A 7,668-nucleotide genomic window follows, 5' to 3' on the forward strand; every position below is an offset into this window, starting at 1 on the left:
CAGCTATTCTGTCTTCCCTTTAATGTGACAGATTAGAAATGACATCCTCAGGCTCGCAATGTTTTGTAGTTTCCATGCAAATCAATGCAATGCCCATGTGGTTGTGTGTGTGTGCGTCTGCAGATGTGTGTGTTTATACGAGGCAGAGAGAGAGTGGATATGCACAGATAATTGTGTGTGTGTGTGAGGGAGAGAACGAGATGGAGAGAAAGAGAGAGCGATAGAGAGAGGAGCAGTTTTATTTTACCACCACACCGCTCTCCCTCCCCTCGGCTATAAAGAGCCTCCTGCCTTCTCTGAGGACATGCAGACTTCCAGATGTCTCCCAATGACGGGACATTAAACGCCGCTTCTATGTGACACACATTCGTTGGGGGGTGGGGGGGGTATGCGAGGGTACACGAGGCATAAAAATGTTACAGACTGACTAACAACCTGAATTTGAAATCTCAGTAGATTAAACGCTGCATATGTTCATATTTTGCAGAACACTCGCTTTCTGTCGCTGACCGGGGCGATGTGTTGTGCTGTGCGTAACCGCGCAGAGGAGAGGGAGGCGGGGGGCGATGGATCGCCCGTGGTTCGGCTGTGCTCTGCTGTGATGTGCAGGGGGGCTATCAAATGAACCTGCATGTGTGACCTTAACCTACAACACTTGTACAGTACAGTCTTGTTTAAATATAATCTTTAATTCCGTACAACTCGAACATGTTTGTAGTGCATTTCAGGGCTTTAAAACAGGTTTCGAGAGGTTGTTCACATTTTTGGTCGTGTAACGGTGAGACGTTGGACGAAACGGCCCGCCGCCGTCGCAAAAAAACAGAAAGAAAAAGATGGGCTTCCAGAGTAAGCGTGTTTAATGTGGCACTTAAATGCGAACGTGTGCCTGTGCTCCTCCCAAGGCTTTTATTCAGACAGCCGGTCTTAAATGGACTCCCATCTGTGGCTCGCTCCAGCCTGGATCACGACTTCATAAAACCATCATCTCCGCCCCCGCCCCGCCCCGCCTGCCCTCCCCCTCCCCCTGACGCGCCCACGCGTGAACGCCTCTCGATGCCATTACTTGTGTCGTTAAACGCGGCTTCGCTGTCTCGCATGTCGTACCTGGGCACACACTGACCACGCCTAAAACCGCAGCCAAGACACACAAGAGTGAGTTTGCTTTCCCATGACAGAGTGGTGACTAGTGACCTGAGCCAGCTGGGAACTGCTCACACAGACAAAGTTCCATCACAAAATGGCCGACTTTTTCCACCCCATGATGCTTGTATACTTATGTTTGCACTTGCAATACATGTCGGTATTTGCACTACTGTATACTGTACATTGAATATGTATGCATACATTCACATTCAATTCAGTATTTTTGTATCCTTTGTATTCTCGTAATTCCCTCCAATACTCTACCAAGAAAGTCTATTCAAAGGTTTAAAAGGCTACACCATTCCGTTGACTTGCTGACATATTGGGTGTAAAGCTGTGAAGGATGTAGCTCTGAAAAGCCTCTCTCAAGTATTAAGACAGCAAGCTCTCCACAGAACAGAGCTGGTGTATTTTGGTGTTCCTCAATCGAAACCCTTTTTTCCACTTTGCCGCTTTTAATGAAGCCACCTTCGCAGGTCCGCGTTAAGACGTACCGTGTGAAAGACCTGGGTTGCGGTCCGGGACGGGGGGGCGGATGGTCCGGCGGCTGGGGCAGCTCTGAGGCCAGTCTACTACCTGGGGACTAATCAACTCTGCAGGATTATCCTCAGCCCCGCCTACGTTCTTTTTACCCAGCGGCTCAGCGCCCCGGAGATAGAAGGAGTGGAGGACAGAATGCAGTGGGGCAGCTCTGAGGCCAGTCTACTACCTGGGGACTAATCAACTCTGCAGGATTATCCTCAGCCCCGCCTACGTTCTTTTTACCCAGCGGCTCAGCGCCCCGGAGATAGAAGGAGTGGAGGACAGAATGCAGGAGAAAGACAGTGGTTCGGAAGAAAGGAGGAAGACTACGAAGAAAGCCCCGGTCGATCGGAAAAGGAGGGAAGCCACAATGGACACGGTCGAGGTTCAACCGAAACAAAAGCCCCAGCCAGATGAGTTCAGGAAGTGCTTCTTCAGGTCCCTCAACAAACATGTCAATCATACCCACCCCCCGCCCCCCCCCCCCCTCGCCCCTCACACCAGATGAAACCTAATTGTTTTCCCGATAGGTCTAGCCAGACATCGGATGACAGCCCTCCACCCCTACAGAGGAGAGGGAGTGAGGGGATGAGGGGATGTGGGGGGCAGGGGGGGGCGACCGGAGGAGGCCTTTATTAGATATGATGGCGTATTTCACAGCTCCGTGACTTACAGAAACCCAATCCTGAGATTAGTCAGCGCTTTGACGTTATCTTAAGTTCCTTGTCAGAATTAATTTAGTGTGGGTGGGCCGTGGGTCTGGCTGTCTGCAGCACTCCAGGAGAGAGAGGGAGGGAGGAGAGGGAGGGAAACAGAGAGGAAGAAAGACAAGAGGGAGAGAGAGAGAGAGAGAGAGAGGGGGAGCATGGATGGGGCAGCAGGAGGAGATCTCTTTACAATAAGCCCCAGCCCCAGCCAGCGCCAGCCCAGCCACCTGGGAACCCAATACCTGCCCCATCAAAGAGGCCCATTCTACACGGACATAGGGGATGAATGGGACTCAGTGAACAGGCAGAAACAGATCTCCCCCCCGTCCAGCCCCGCCTGTGGCCCACTTACTGCCCTCCTCGGTAGCCCCCGCCCCCCCCGCCCAGCCACTGATACGGAGGCTGCATGTGCAGACCACACACGCCTGTACACGCGCACGGATCCGTGCACACGCGCCGGCGCACGCGCTCTTGTGCGTGCCGACAAACCCACACACACACACAGCCCCTACACACACAGTCAGGCGTGCACAGATGCACACACACACACACACACACTCGTGACCGTGCGAGTGACATCAAATACACACCCGCACCCACAACCGCGCACACGCTTCCAACTGAATTCCGCGCCCCACGTACATACAGAGCACTCATGTATTCTGAGCTAGATTGGCAGCCAGCTACTGAGAGCCATTTCCGTGCCAGCGAGAAACCCGAGGTCTGTCTGCACTCGCCTGGCCGCCACTGACACTTCATTAGGGCCCGTTTCCTGGTGGCCTCCGCGAGTGTCCCATCTGATGAAATCTAATGGATTACAGCATTTCAATTTGGGGAGCTGGGCACCGTTGTCAGCCTATCTTAATCTCCTTCAATTAGGGAGCGGCTCTTAGGCAAATCTCTGACATCTGAGAGCTGGGAGCAGACCAGCCACTCTGACCCTTAAAAGAGGTTAAAGCCTTCACAGGAGTGGGCAGCTCTCTCCCTCCCTCTCTCTCCCTCTCATTCCCCTTTCCCTGTTTCCTCCTCCTCTTCCGTAATTTGTCCCAGACACTGATAAGTGGATTAGGCAGCAGGTGAACCTGTGCGCATGTGGCGCGCATGCACACGCGCGTGTGAGCGAGAGGGCGCGCGTGTGTGTGTGACTGTACACGCGCGTGTGTGTGTGTCTACAGCCCACCCTAGTTGAGGTAAGAGAGTGGCGTCTCACGCTTCCAGACCATCCGACAGCCGCCACTCAAACTGTCTGGAGATGAATCCAGTAAAGACTGACCAGTGGCACAGCCCCAGAGTAGGGTTGCCTTATTTTTGGAGCAATTCTCCATTATCTGGCCCTTTGTTCTCATAATGGTTATCCCTCTCCTGTCTTCGCGAGAACACAAAATAACCCTTTAATGCTTAGAAAGCAGAAAAATGTCCCCGGCCTTCAGTAATAAGCCTTGAATTACCTACCCAAGGGTTTTCGTTTCAAGATGTGGATTCTTCAATTACCACGTGCCCATTTGGAGAGGAAAAAGAGAGGGATGGGGAGAGGGTGAAGATGGAGGGATGATGCCCGGGGATGCTAATGGCGCCCGGAGCGAGAGGCTTTGTTCCCCTCGCCACATTTAGCTTGTCCCTCATCCTCCGTCCTCCATGGCACAAAGGATAAAAGCGCTGGAATATAGATTTCTCGCTCTCCTTTTTTCCCACTCGGGTCTCATTCATTCTCTCCCACTTCCAGAGATCACCTCCTCCTGCTCCTCCTGGCCATCCGTTCACACCGAGAGAGAGAAATACTAAATGGTAGCACAGTGGGCCTGCCTGCGCGACTTCATCAAACCCCTTGAACCCTACACCTCGTGTTATCAAGGCGTATGATCACTCTGATTGGGAATGCGGACACTTAGAGTACACTCAGAGGAGAAACAGATTGCAGAGGGTCATTGTGTGATGACTTTTCATGGTTCGAATAACTCATTCAGACGGTGCCTGGCGTCTTAGATTCAATTAAACTGCAGAAGAAAGTGAGTTCTCCCACACTTCTGTAGCGACACGTGTACGGTATGTTCTTGATGAAACAAAGCTTGGCAGTGTGACCAATGATCTGGTCCTGTATAGACGCTAACCCGAGATGTTTGATAAAAGCTCACCTTCTTTGATCTGTCTCTGATGAAGTTGATTCACAAAAGAGACTATAAAAGATCCTTTTCTTTATGATATGCTTTTAGTAACTAGAAAACCTGATAGATTTGCAGACTTTGTAAAGACCTGTGCATAGTAACACAGTGCCAATTTTTTCTGCATTGTATTCATGAATGAATGCATAACTTGCATAACAATGAGAAATCACAAATGCAGGATGTTTTAGGAAGCTAAAAGCACTGAATGAATAAAGTTGAATGAATTTGTGAGACATTCTGAATTAAAATCAATAACTTTTGAAAATGGCCAAGGACAAGGTTTGAATCTCTTCAGGCCCACATTTTCTATGCTCATGTGTGCGTGTGTGTGCCTGTGTGTATGTGTGTGTGAGATAGATAGAGCCAGATGGAGCCTTCTGAGAAAGAGGCAGAGACAGAGACAGAAAGAGCGAGAGAGAGAGCGAGAGAGAGAGAGAGAGAGAGAGAGAGAGAGAGAGAGAGAGAGAGAGAGAGAGAGAGTGAGAGAGAGCGGGAGAGAGCAGGAGAGAAAGAGAGAGAGAGCGAAAGGGCAGCAGTGTCAGACACTAACCTGCAGGCGTTGAGCTTCAGCTTGTCCTCCGTGTCCCTGAGCAGCTGCTGGAGGTCCCCCTCGCTGGGCACCCCAGGAGGAAGCAGCTCCACGAAGGCATGGTCCTGGGGAAGATCCCCCTGCCACTCCATCCTGCCCTGGAACACAGAGGTCAGGTCAGTACAGGCACCTGCTGGCTCACCCACAATGCCCATGGATGGGATTCCATGGATGGTGCCAGTTAAGCTAACAAGAACCCATCAATTATTTGTACAGTCTGGTGTGGGAAACGTTTGGCGTGCCTGTTATCCGCCGTTGATTGAGGATGTAAGACTGTAAAACGGACAAATGACAAATAAAGAAACGGATTTGGATAGGCCTGTTCCCACACAAAAAGACGACATTCACACAAAGATGACACATGCTATCTATATACATGTGCTACTTGGCACCATATAAGAGGCACACAGAGGAAAAAGCGCAACATAGCTGTGTCCGATGAATTCCGTCGAACACAATGAAGGAAATGAGATGAAGGAAAGACCACAATGAAATCGCATATCCAGTGGAAAGAGCCAATGAATAGACCAAATCCGCTGTCTCTTTCACAGAGACCCACACATGCACATGCGTGTGCGTGCACGCTTCCCCCCCCCCCACCCCCCACCCCCCACACACAAAGCATATGAGACATGGTAATTTGATTTCTCCTCAAACACGATTGTTATCAGGAGCTGTAAATCAACTGCGCCTGAAACAAGAGGAAGCTCGTTATCAACAAAACATATTTTCCGCCCCTCCCCTCCCTCTCATCAGATATTCCATTTACAGTCGGAAGCCCGCCGATAAAAATGCATTGCCTGGCCTATTCCCATTACACATCCAGTGACACTACAACCAGTTAACATACACATATAAATAAGGATGGAGATGCTCTGTCAGGCTCTAAGCAAAAACAACCCATCTCTGCACTTCTCCTTCTGGAACCTTCCTGGTGCTTAACGCCTTCCCTAACAGCCAATCCCGGCGTCGGCGCCGTAAGGACAGGGCCTCGTATCAATACCGTCATCATGAGTCAAGTGGAATGTAATGGAGAGTGTCAGTGTCAATTTGGCTTTCTCACACTCTTCGCCCCTTCATCTGCTGTGATTTTAATAATCCCTGTCAAACTCCAAACAGCTCGCCGTACCTCCCTGACATGGCAGACAGAAAGCTCAACATTCATTTATCCCGCACAAAGGGAAGGCTGTCCAGCTGGACAAATATTATTTTCCTCATTTGACAGTCTCCACAGTTAAGCTTGTGCTTTATTATCCCACCCCACCCCCCACCCACCCACCCCCCCCCACCAGCCGCCATCGTCGCCCTGCCTCGGTGCCACTGTCTGGGAGGCAGTTTATGAAGCCACTTCTCTGGAAACGTGGAGGTTTTTCAATCGAGGGATTAGGGTCTCGGCAGTCTAATTATACAGGGAGTGTGTGAGTGTGTGTGTGAGCGTGTGTGTGTGTGTGGGGGGGGGGTCTGTACAGTATGTCTCCCTGACAATAACAACGTCTGCCTGTCATTCTGTCTGTGTGTGTGTGTGTGTTACGTGATATTGTACGTGTGAGAAATAGCCCCTTGTGTGTGTATACAGGTGTGCGCTTGGTGCTCGTTCACACCGGCGATGCAGCGGCACCCAGCTCGTGTGCGCATGGCTGAGTGTGTGCGGCGCGGCACACGGGAGAGTTGTGGGGGGGAGAGAGAGAGATTCGGGATCGTTCCGTCTCCACACAGGGCCTCATTAGCAGGAGAGAGGCAACCCGTCTCCTTTGTCTTGTCATTAGCTACTTTGAAAGCAGATGTTGAGGAGCCCCAGTGTGTTTTAGACTGCTGCTACTGAGATAACTGAGGGCGTACGGTGAGCGAGAGACTAAGAGGGAGGCTACGGCGAAGCTCCTCTCTCCCTCCGCCGAGGTCTATCTCCACCGCTACCACAGGCCTATTCGGAGTAATGAGTTTTCCACTGAAATATTTAGCAACCCTCATCCCCTGGTAGCCTTTTTAAAGCCACTTAGAGCATGTCAAGTCAAAGTCAACATTATTTTAAAGAGGACACAGACATTCCATTCTGAGAAAACATAATAAATTGAAGAGGTACACACTTTTAATGTCAAAGCATGTCGGTGAGTGATCTCATTTGGGCTCTCAATGTGTAGCAACGTGTATCACTACTACTGTGCCAGACCTAGCACTTTTTCGCACGTTCTCCTTGAACAGGAAACGTGCTGTAATTTTATTTACCTCAAGCTGAACTATAAATTGATTAAAAGGCACATGCTGGTATATGAGGAATTAGCCTATACAGTAAAGTAAAATGTCAGTGTCACTAGTATGAGAGCCAATAATGAAAACAGGACAAATATCAATATTTACTAATGTTCATCGGGTCTAATTTTATCAACCCTAAATGATATCACTGCTGGTAGCCTACAAAAGGTTGTTTTACCACAAATCAGAAAGCAAATTAATGTAAAGAGCTGAGGAAACCTGTCAATTATCAACTCACATTAGTCTGATTCTGATTCCATGTTGCAATTGAAATATTTAGCTTAAAGTGTAGATT

The sequence above is a fragment of the Osmerus mordax genome, chromosome 28 (assembly GCF_038355195.1).
Source record: "Osmerus mordax isolate fOsmMor3 chromosome 28, fOsmMor3.pri, whole genome shotgun sequence".
In the NCBI taxonomy this organism is placed as follows: domain Eukaryota; kingdom Metazoa; phylum Chordata; class Actinopteri; order Osmeriformes; family Osmeridae; genus Osmerus; species Osmerus mordax.